Source organism: Myxocyprinus asiaticus, chromosome 1 (assembly GCF_019703515.2).
Source record: "Myxocyprinus asiaticus isolate MX2 ecotype Aquarium Trade chromosome 1, UBuf_Myxa_2, whole genome shotgun sequence".
Lineage (NCBI taxonomy): Eukaryota > Metazoa > Chordata > Actinopteri > Cypriniformes > Catostomidae > Myxocyprinus > Myxocyprinus asiaticus.
Genome location: NC_059344.1, coordinates 20,346,167 through 20,358,208, shown reverse-complemented (window position 1 = coordinate 20,358,208; position 12,042 = coordinate 20,346,167). Strand labels below are relative to the sequence as shown.

General features: G+C 39.3%; 1 pseudogene; it reads left to right on the top strand.

Annotated features, from left to right (window-relative positions):
- Positions 1 to 2,048: 2,048 nt before the first annotated feature.
- Positions 2,049 to 10,386, top strand: LOC127439664 (cornifelin homolog B-like; annotated as a pseudogene).
- Positions 10,387 to 12,042: the final 1,656 nt, after the last annotated feature.

Sequence of the window (12,042 nt, the reverse complement as noted above, 5' to 3'; positions counted from 1 at the left end):
AACCGCCACATCCTCACACGGTTCTACACCTGCACTGTGGAGAGCATCCTGACTGGCTGTATCTCCGCCTGGTACGGCAATAGCACCGCCCACAACCGCAAAGCACAGCAAAGGGTGGTGCGAACTGCCAGACACATCATCGGAGGTGAGCTTCCCTCCCTCCAGGAAATATATACAAGGCGGTGTGTGAAAAAAGCTCGGAGGATCATCAGAGACTCCAGCCACCCGAGCCATGGGCTGTTCTCACTGCTACCATCAGGTAGGCGGTATCGCAGCATCAGGACCCGCACCAGCCGACTCCATGATAGCTTCTTCCCCCAAGCAATCAGACTTCTGAACTCTTGATCTCCCACGATCAAAATACATCAGCACTGCACTTTATTACCCTTATTCTTATATCTCACACCGGACTGTCATAAATTATATTATTATTATTATTATTATATTATGTTCTCTCTTAACAACTGACTATCAACCGACAGCCTGAATGTCAATACAGTACAATACTGTACATTCTATATATATACACACATACATACACATACATACACACTTTTTTTTTATAGATTTTTTTTTGTAATTTTTATTGAATAATGTGTATCTATATAGTAAAAAAAAAAAAAAAAAAAAAAAAAAAAAGCGTATTGTATACTGTACAGTATGTTATTATTTGTATATTGTTGAGTGTAATTATGTGTATAACAGATGTTTAAATTGTGTTGTGTTAATTTGATGTTATTGTAAATTGGTATATGTCTCATCACTGTCACGACTGTTATGTTGATCGAAACTGCACCCAAGAATTTCACACACCATTGCACTTGTGTATATGGCTGTGTGACAATAAAGTGATTTGATTTGATATATATATATATATATATATATATATATATATATATATATATATATATATATATATTGATATTTCTCTTACAGCACCTTTAAGAGAAAACTAATGTAAATGTGTGTCATTGAAGAGGGCCCCAACCCTGAACTTTGCCTAGAGCCCCCAAATGACTTAATCCTCCCGTGTGTGAGAGTGAATCTGCGTCTACATTCCCTGCTTCTTCTGTCCCCCTCTAAATAAAATGACAGCATCACCCACTCAAGGAGTCAGTCACTTGCTGAACGTGTCTCTGTCCCAGGTAAGGCAAATTCCTCTATAGAAATAGAGAAATCATATGTTGAGGTGCTTATAGAGTTAAGAATTTACAATTGAGAGGCTGAGGTTAATTAAAGGTTAGAGCAACTTCTAAATTTAGTTAAAATGCCATTTTTAAAATTTCTGACATTGCCTCACTTTTGAAATGGACATTACTTTGTTTTTCATTATTAGAGTTATGCGGTAGTAACATCATATACTTACAATTAACAGTATTCTTTTTCAGCATTTAGTAATTGGTTTCTGATTATTTATAAATATACTATTATTCATAATGCACTCACTAATGTTAATGTAGACAGCATTTAATGTTAAATGTTTAACATGTACTAGTATTTGCTTAAATTAACAATAACCAAGATTAATTTATGCAGTTCAAGTATTGTTCATAGTTAATGTTAACTATTGTGCAAACTATTTGGTAACACTTAATATTTTTTTGTTTCGTTTACATTAGTAAATTCATTAAGTATAATTCACTTACAATGAACAATATTTTTTATTAGCATTTATTAATCTTGGTTAATTTTAGATTATAAAAATAAAATTGCTGATTGTTAGTTCATGTTAGTTTATGACACATTAATGTAAACATATTTAACTTTTAATGATAAAAAATTATTAGTACATAAAGAAATGAACAATCAATATTGATAATAATAATATGTAATAATAAATTAAGTACAATAAATGATGTAAAAGTATTGTTCAGTGTTAGTTCATGCTAACTACTGAAGTTGAATAATGTTAATGAAAAGTGTCACCAACTAATTTGAATGTATACAACCTTTTAAAGTTTAATATTTTAAAGTCTTACTTGTCATGCTTTATAACTATAAGATTCCATTTTTGGATTTCAGAGTTCAACACATGAGAGACATTCATCATGTCAACCAAGATGGAGGTTCAGCAGCCCAGGCCAATGGTGGTGACAGCTGCATCAGACCAGTGTAGCACCAGCATTTGTGAATGTGACAACGTCAATGAATGCGAGTTAAAGTGTTAAGTAAGATCTCACACATGGTTAAGAATAGTGTTGTTTGGTGTTAGTGTTTTTTTTTTTCTCCATCTCATTAAAAGAGGTCACGCAATTTTGATTGAGAATTTTAAGATGAAACCCAAAAGTGAAAATTCTGTCATAATTTTTCCACTATCATGTTGTTCCAAACCAGTATGACTTCTTTCCGTGGAACACAAAAGGGCATGTTATGATGTCTGTTAGTCTCAGTCATCACCATTCACTTTCACTGCATCTTTTTTCCATACAATGAAAGCAAATGGTGACTGAGGCTGTCACGTTAGTTCTAGGCAGATGCTTTCCCTTAAATCGTTAAAATAATAGTTGGATTGTTAAAAAAAAAAGCTCAGTAACCTGTGGGCTTTTGGTACTTTACAGGTTGTTTTCTGTATGGTGTTTCCCCTACTTTGCTTGCATCACTGCTAGGGACCACAGAGAGAGTCTCTGCCTTCCCCTATTGCACAGCTGTGGATTAATCCCCCCAGTCACACTCTGCATGAGAGTGTCAATACGCCGGCATTATGGCATCACTGTAAGATCTCTCACAAATCTCAGAACTGAAGCACTGATTAATTACTCATTTTAGTTTTATTTTGCTTTAGAACAAATAAATCAACCTATCCTCGAAGCTGTAGATTAGGCACCATCACATGCAGAAATATAAAGGAACAGTTCACCCAAAAATAAAAATGGTCATAATTTACTCACCCTTATGTTGTCCCAAAACCCGTATGACTTTCTTTCTTATGCTTACCACAAAATGAGATGTTTTTACTGAATATAGCAAACCATCTTCTCAGTATAATGGCAGTTGATTGCTACTAACTTGAATGCTTAAAAAGCTCCCAAAAGTATAATAAAACATTCCCACCAAGATTTCACCACACTTTTTCTTGATTATTGTGGTCCAAAATAACTACATTTGCCGCAGCTTTTCTCAAAAGTTGCAATGCAATTTACTGTGCTTTTTTTGCATCATTTTGCAGTGAAGTCACAAAAAAAATCATAGTAAACTTGTATTATTTGTGTCAATAATAATATAAGTGCAGTTACTTCTAAATACTTTAGTGCATTAAAAACTGAATATGCAGTTAGCAAGGAAAAAAATTATAAATACACACAAAACTATCATACATTTAATGGTTGAAACCAGTACAGTGAGATCAAATTATTTAATAAAATGTTCCATATAACTGCTAAGAATTAATAAAATATCTTGCTGATGATATGATTATTTCTGGAGTCACCCAAGTTTAACTGCTAAAAAAAAAAAAAAAGCCCTGCACCATTGCAATATATTATACAACATTAATCTCACCTGATCGGTGATTTTCAATGGAAAGATCCTTGTTCTGCCTCAGAAAATGAAAGTAAACTATGTTAAGAGTATATCTACAATAAAACTGTAAACTAAATACAGATATTTATAATGAGATCTGTTGCAATTATAACAACATTTGCTCAAATTATGATTAATAATAATAATAAAAAACTGCCATTATTGAGCACTTTAATTTCTTAATCACATTTCACAGATTTCAAGCAAATATATGACGTGAATGCCATGTTTTTGTGTCACATTTTTCGGTGGAGTGCATTATGCGAGTACTACAAATGAACTCAGACCGTCATCGATCTGCACCTCACACGGCACTCAGAGCAGCTCCTTAAGAGTTTAATTGCTAGTTGTGATATGCACGCTCTTTGCGGTCTGCAAAACTTTAGACAAGATTTTGTTAGTAGTACGCAGACAGTAGAATGCAGTATATAGGTGTAACATCTGAGGTTGTTACCTATCCTACCAATCACCAGAGTGAGCCCTCTCCCGAATACTGATCTTCACCCATTTATTCACTGCTCATTTCCTATTTACCACATGTATATATAGCCATGCAGTTCCATTGTTCTGTGCAAAGTATTGCCAGTTTACCCTGCCTTACCGAGCATTTTTCCATTGCTTATTGATTCATGTTATGACCATCGCCTGTTTTTCTAGATTTACTGCTTTTTGGATAACCCTTTGTTTTTTTTGCCTGGTTGGACTGTCTATTTGGTTTATTGGATTTATTTGCCTGCTTTATGACTATGTCTCTCTGCCTGCTGTTTTCGATTGTTTGCTTGTGTCTTTTAATAAACTTCCTGCACATGGATCCTAACACCGTCTCCATGGCCAGTTTGTTACAGAATACTTCGCCTAACATGGATCCAGCTGAAGTCTCACAGCTCCAGGCTGCATTTGCACACCAAAGCGAGGTTTTAAAGGGTTATCAAGACCAGCTGAACAACCTACGATCTGCACAATGAATGTTTGTCACTACATTTGATCAATGCCAGCTCCCCATGCTAAACTGGTAAGCCTTGCTCTTCCTGACAACTTTGATGGTTCTGCTGAGAAATGCCGGGGTTTTTTACGACAGTGTAAAGTCTATTTCTCTAATCAACCTGAATCATTTAATCAAGACGCCAAGAAATGTACCTTTACCGGTAAGCCGAGGCATCATAAAAAGCAATTGATTGGGCTGCCCCTGTTTGGGACAAAGATCCTCAAATCCAGACCTCTGTAATTTTGGCCCACTCAAAATGGCAGCAGTAACCGCATGGCCCTTTGTTCTATAATCAAAAGGAGAGACATTGAACTCAGTTTCCCAGGATCCTTCAAAATTTCACAACTGGATGTGAAGTCCCGCCCATGGACCCAGTCTCAAACGCCATTGGTCGAAAGTGGCCTACGACCGATGACGTCATCTTGTCAATAAAACCAGCAGACAGATGTAGTTTGGCCTCTCTGTGCTAAGCTCCGGCTGGCTGTTAAGGGACATTTATATTGTGCACATACTGAAGGAATTTTCCCTCCTTTTTGACTAAGAACAATGAGACCACATCTTTCTAACCTCACCATTTGGCCATGGTAGAGTAAGATTAACTTTAGCTTTGTTCACGTCTTCTAGTATACTTTTAATAACCGGTTCAGTTTCACCGCAAGACAGTGAATTTATTTTGAAAAATGGAAAGGCGACCAGTTTCCCTTCTCCCTCCTTTTTCTGTCAACGTTGAATACCTCCTGCATTCTTCTCCGCTGCTGGATCCGAAGAATAAAGCAGAGATGCGTTTTTTCGCTGATAAGCGTAAGACAAGGGACCATCCAGATCGTTTCTCCCGACTGCTCAACGCCACAGGAATTCTAATGGACAACCCTGCTGAAATCACACAGAATTTCCCAAATAAGGCTTGATATCTGGACAGATTTAGTTTAGAAACTTTTTTTTTCCTCTCTTGTGCAACTAAATCTTATGTTTGATTCTAAATGCTGATGTTTTGAGTATATTTTGTATGTTGAACTCTATTTGCTGTTTTGAGTTGGGAGATTTTAATTTTTGGGTGAAGTTTGTTTTGTTGAGTGACCTGAACTAGTAATTCAGTTCCGCTGTTACGAGCGGTTACCTTCAATTAGATTTTAAATCTAGTCCTTCATTTTGGTTCCTTTTGTTACCGCATCTAGACACACACACACACTCACACTCACACTCACACTCTAGCAAATAGCTCCACTGTTAGTTTAGGATTTCCTTATGTTTTGGTTATATTCAGATAGTACTGGCTGTGTTCATTACTGCTTGATTTATAATAAATCTTGTTATAAGTACTCCTGGTTGTTTTTGCTTGAATATTGTGTTGAAGCCAACCTCTGCCACATCAAGAACTCTCATGTTACCTCAGCGTACTGTTATTTTATTGGTATTAGAAACTAACTATATAGAATACTGTTTGATTTGTATGGCCATAATTTAACTAGTTACTCCCTTTTTGATTATTTTGATTAATAATTAAAATACTCAACCTTCAGGGTCTTTTTTTTAAAAAATTTTTTAAATGAGACTCGATCAGTAACTTGCTATCATTTTCCTCTCGTCAAGGAGTGGTGCCCCGAGGATAGAATTTAATGAGTTAAATTCTATTATTTGATTTAAATATTAATTAATAAATAATTATTTCAGATAGTAAAACTGATCTAAACAACCCGTAGCACCTACACCTCGTTTGACTACTTTGTTCAACAGATCCACAAAGTCTTCGAGTATCCAGCGGGTGGTCAAGTTCTCCGTTTAGCTGCTTCATATACGCCAGGACCATCGATCTGCAGCAGACTACGCAATTCTGTTCAGTACGCTAGCAGTTCAAAGTGGGTGGAACGATGTCGCTCTGAAAACTGTTTTCCGCAAGGGGCTTCACCAAGAACTCAAGGTGGAACTGACATGCAAGTGTGAGGGTTCTAATCTGTCTGAATTAATTACCATGGCTAACAAGATGGATAACCTGCTTTGTAATGCTCCACGGCACCAGTTTCACTCCGCTTCTAAGTCTACAGTCTCAGTACAGGCACAGGCATCCACTGAATCACCCGAACCTATGCAAGTTGTTTACGCCCCTGTTTCTATGGAGGAACGCTAATGTCGACGTAATGAAAATTTGCTACACAAGAAGTCAAGTTCCCCTGAATCAAGCCTGAAAGTGAGTACCACGAACTTTATCACCTATCCTTCACAGTTTTCTGTTGCCTGTAGAGATCTCCATTGGTGATCATAAAATGTTACAGCTTTAGTGGATTCTGGGGCTGCTGTGAATCTCAAATCAAGAGATCGTACAAGAACTCAATATACCCACCATTCAATGCATTCCAACGATATCACCACAGTTGATAATGCTCCCATTGGTACTGGTATAATCCAACAGACTGTTCCAATAACCATCAAGATTGGACTAGTTCATGTGGAAAACATTTCACTGTATGTCATAAACTCACCCAATCATGCTCTTCAGGTTCAATTTTACTGTCACTTTCCACCCTGGCAGCAAGAATAGCAAATCAGATGCACTTTCACGCAGGCATGATCCACCCCACATCCAACCTCATCCTGGATCAATCCTACCACCATCTGTCATCATTGCACTGATTAGTTGGGATATCATGGAAAAAATACAACGAGCACAACCACACGAACCATCACCACCTGACTGCTCCCCAACCAAGCACTTTGTACCACAAGCTCTTCGTCTGAGAACTATCCAATGGGTCCACACTTCATTGAGCATAGGACACCCTGGCATCCAAAGAACAATCACTCTGGTACGTAATTCCTTCTGGTGGCCATCTGTGATTCGTGATGTTACTATGTGCACACACTTGACAAGACTTCACAATCTAAGACCCCCAGGGAACTGCCCACAGGATTACTCCAACCACTACCAATACCCCAAAGACCATGGTCCCACCTGTCCATCGATTTAGTCACCGACATGCCAAACTCCAATGGATACACCACCATACTGGTAATTATCAACTGATTCTTAAAATCATGTAGACTTGTCCCTCTCAAGGATTTACCCATGGCTATGGAAACTGCTAACGCTCCATTTCAATAAGTATTCAGAGTCTATGGATTACCAGAAGACATTGCGTCCGATCAAGGTTCAGTTTACGTCCCGAGTTTGGCAGGCATTCTGTAAGCAACTGGACATCAATGTGAGTCTCACCTCAGGCTATCACCCCCAAGCCAACGGACAGGTGGAACATTTAAACCAGGAGATTGGCAGATATCTTCATAGCTACTGTAGCTGTGAACAGGAAAAGTGGAGCGGCTTCTTACCCTGGGCCGAATACTCCCAGAATTCCTTCACTCATACCTCTATGGGACTAACCCCCTTCCAATGCATGCTGGGCTACCAACCCCCGATGTTCCCTTGGTCAGGAAAACCATCTACATTGCAAGTGGTGGACGATTGGATTAGGCGGAGTGAGAGGGTCTAGGACAGCACACATGTCCGGCTACAGCGAGTGGTCTTTTCAGGCTGACCGGTGGAGGCACCCTCACTCCAACTATCAGCCTGGACAGAGGGTCTGGTTATCCACAAGGGATCTCAAGCTGCGGCTACCTTGCAGGAAGCTCAGTCCAAGGTATGTGGGTCCATTCAGAATTATCTGTCAAATAAACCCAGTTACTTAGTCATTAGAGCTTCCTGCTAACTACCACATCTCTCCTTCCATGTGTCCTTGCTGAAACCGGTCCAAGGGGATGTCCCAGCAGAAGAACACCAGGAGTTTGTAGAGGAGGGGCAGGGGGTTCTGTAACATCTGAGGTTGTTACCCATCCTACCAACCACCAGAGGGAGCCCTCTCCCAAATACTGATCTTCACCCATTTCTTCACTGCTCATTTCCTGTTTACCGAGTGTGTGTGTATAGCCATGAAGTTCCATTGTTCTGTGCAAAGTATTGCCAGTTTACGCTGCTTTACCGAGCTTTTTGCCATTGTATACTGATTCATGTTATCAACATTGCCAGCTTTTCTGGATTTACTGCTTTTTGTTTTGTTTGCCTGGTTGGACTGTCTGTTTGGTTTATTGGATTTATTTGCCTGCTTTACAACTACATCTCTTTGCCTGCTGTTTTGGATTGTTTGCTTGTCTCTTAATAAACTTCCTGCACATGGATCCTAACACTGTCTCCATGGCCAGTTTGTTACAATAGGACAGGGGTGTCAAACTTGGTCCCTGGAGGGCCACAGTCAGAGTTTAGCTCCAACCCTAATTAAACACACCTGAAGCAGCTTATCAGGGTCTTCAGGAGTGCTTGAAGATTACAAGGAGGCATTCTAGAGCAGGGCTGGAACTAAACTCTGCAGGGCTGCGGCCCTCCAGGAGTTTGACACCTCTACAATAGGATCCCCCTCGAGCATTTAGACTCTACAATACGGGACATCCCATTTGAGACGTCGTCATTTCGGCCAAATAACTGGACACCCTGGCAAATATGGGACAGTTGGCAAGCCTGCGAGGTGATAATAGAATGGCAGCTGTGCAGTTGGAGATGTCTCAACTACATCATGCTTTTCAAGCATTTGTTTTGCCGCTGTCACACATGAAGAAAAATCAATTACCTTAAATTCATGGTTTATGCAGAACAATTATACAAAATTGCAAGCTGCCACAAATAATGCAGAGGTTAAATGTGCATTAAAAGGATAGTTCACCCAAAGATGAAAATTCTCTCATTTACTCACTCCCATAATATCCCGGGTGTATGACTTTCTTCACCAGAACACATTTAAAAGAAAATTCAAAAACATATCTTAGCTCAGTAGGTTCTTTAAAATGCAATTTGAAGATCTCTTTTGAAGCTCCAAAAATCAGTCAGCATAAACGTCATCTATACAACACCAGCTGCTAATATAATGTCTTCTAAAGTGACAATCACTTTAGGTGCAAAAAATATAAGTACTTTTTTGAACTCTAAATCAGGCTTCCAGTCAGGAGCGGTACGCGTGTTTGTGTAATGTAATCGTATTGGCATTTGAAAAACGTGAAAACTGAGGCAAGTGCGTCACAGCTGGAAGAGCAACTTTGTTTACAAGTGAAGAGGAACGCTGTACAGTATCTTGGTTGGTTTTGGTTTAGATGTGTATTGATCTGTTTCTTTACTCACAATGGTGCATTTGTGTGCTCATCCTGAATGTCTCAACACAGTGGAGAATGTGAAATTATACGTCGGTATCATGGTAACACGAATATGCCACACGAGAGACCACTTGGACTCCACCCTCTCATGAAGCCTAAGGGAAGCGATAGTTCATAGTCGAAAAGTGCTTAAATATTGATCTTATTTTGCACCAAAAGTTATTGTATCGCTTTGGAAGACATTAACCGCTGGAGTCGTATCAATGATGTTTATGCTGACTGCCTGTGATTTGTGGAGCTTCAAAACAGAAATCTCCATTCATTTGTATTTTAAGGACATACTGTTAAATAGTTCCAAGAGAAGCAAAACTGTCAAGCATTGTGTATCACAAATGCCAAGTAAAGCACAGATGGTTACCTTGTCTGGAAGGCTAGAGAAATACAAACAGTAAATGTTTTGTTACACTAAATATCCACACTCTTGGAATGCTTCTTTGCACAGTCAAATCAGAGGACCGGAACTAACTGTTGTATTGAATGTAACAACTGCAGAAAATAAGGTAACTGCAAGCCAAGGATCTTAAATTATGCCAAGCGCTGATTCATTACATTTGATCCTCTTTTCTTCATGCAGCACACTATCTGCAATGACTGTGTATATGCTTTCTTCTGTGGACCGTGCTCCTGGTGCCAGATCAGACGAGAGATGAAGGCAAGGCTCCATCCTGTCACTGTTCAACAACAGGCCTACCTAAAGATCATTTTCAACATGCATTATCTTCATCACCCTTGCCCTCATTTTAGATCACAGTCATGTCATTGAAAAACAAAGACTTACATGTGTTACGTCCCAGATGTAAGGGTCTAGGGTAAGGAAGTAACAGAAAAGTAAAATTGGTTGGGGTGAGTACCAGTCCCCTGCCAAGCACAGACACGTCAAATTCCAAAGTTAAGTATTTTATTTACAATTTCCAAAATGACAAAGTAAAATAGGAAGCAAAATAGACTTCAGGAGGGGGGAAAGGCCAAAACAAGAAACAAAAAAAGGACCCTCTAACCAGTTGAGTGAAACTGTCTAAACTGACAAAAAAAAAAAAAAAAAAAAAAAAAAAAAGTACACCAACTCCCTAACCAAGCAGAAACAAGAGAAAGATTCACAGAAATAAGGTGGCACCCACTTCCCTACGGCTTCCACCACGGAAAAACATGTAACAACAACGCTAATTACTTATTTGGAGGGCTATAATAAGCCATAACCCGAGTAAGTTTTACACAGTATCAATCTCCGACAAAACTACTAGAACACAAGGAAGGCGAGAGGTACAGCACTCTGGAAGTCAAGCTTCAGTGTGGTAGGCATGTTGAACAGCTTGAGCTTGCAGCCTCTGCACAGTAACGAGCGGCAGGTGCGAGCGATCACCTTCCTCTCCTCCGCACCTGGTTGAGCGGCAGTAACACACGGAGAAACACAGAAAGAGCACACAGCAGCACGTAGCATCCGACAATATTATAAATGAATACAGAACACAAAACACCCCCACCCATAAGTTTAAGTATCAACCAATGTCTTGAAAATAAGAGCTATACAAACCAAACTCATTTTTCTTTCACTCTACAGCACAATATACTCTCGAAAGGGCATCCGCTACAGTATTTTCAGAACCTCTACAGTACTGGATATTCAGATTATACTCTTGAATGAGGGACCACTTCATCAGACGCCGATTCGAATTTCGTATCCTATGCAGAAAAACGAGGGGGTTATGGTCTGTATAGACAGTGATGACATGATTACTACCTCCAAGGTAAACTTCGAAATGTTGTAATGTCAACACCAGGGCTAGGGCCACTTTCTCAATAGTACTATACTTCTGCTGAGCATTGGTGAACTTCTTTGAAAAGTAGCACACAGGATGTTCTATGCCATTGGCATCTTCCTGCAGCAACACAGGTCCGGCACCTGAGGAACTGGCATCTACCTGCAGTTTGAACGGGAGAGTGAAACAAGGAGCAAAAAGCACAGGAGCACTACTTAAGAGGTTTTTGGCAGCATTAAAAAAGGCAGAGTCACACTCAGGGGACCATATAAACTTTTCGGACTACTGTAGCAAAATTCCTACAGAAACTCCTATAATACCCCACCATTCCAAGGAAACATCTTAACTCTTATTACAGGGTATGGGAAACTTAAAGATACCTTCTACCTTTGCCTCCACAGGCTTTACTTGACCCCGACCTACCTTTTTACCCAAATACATAACCACAGCTTTGGCAAACTCACTTTTTTAGGTTAAGAGTTAGTGAAGCGTTGGCCAACTGCTTAAACTTCATCAAGGCTACTTAGATGTTCTTACCAAGTGTGGGAATAAACTACTACATCCAAGTAGGCTTCACAGTTAGGGATTCCTGAC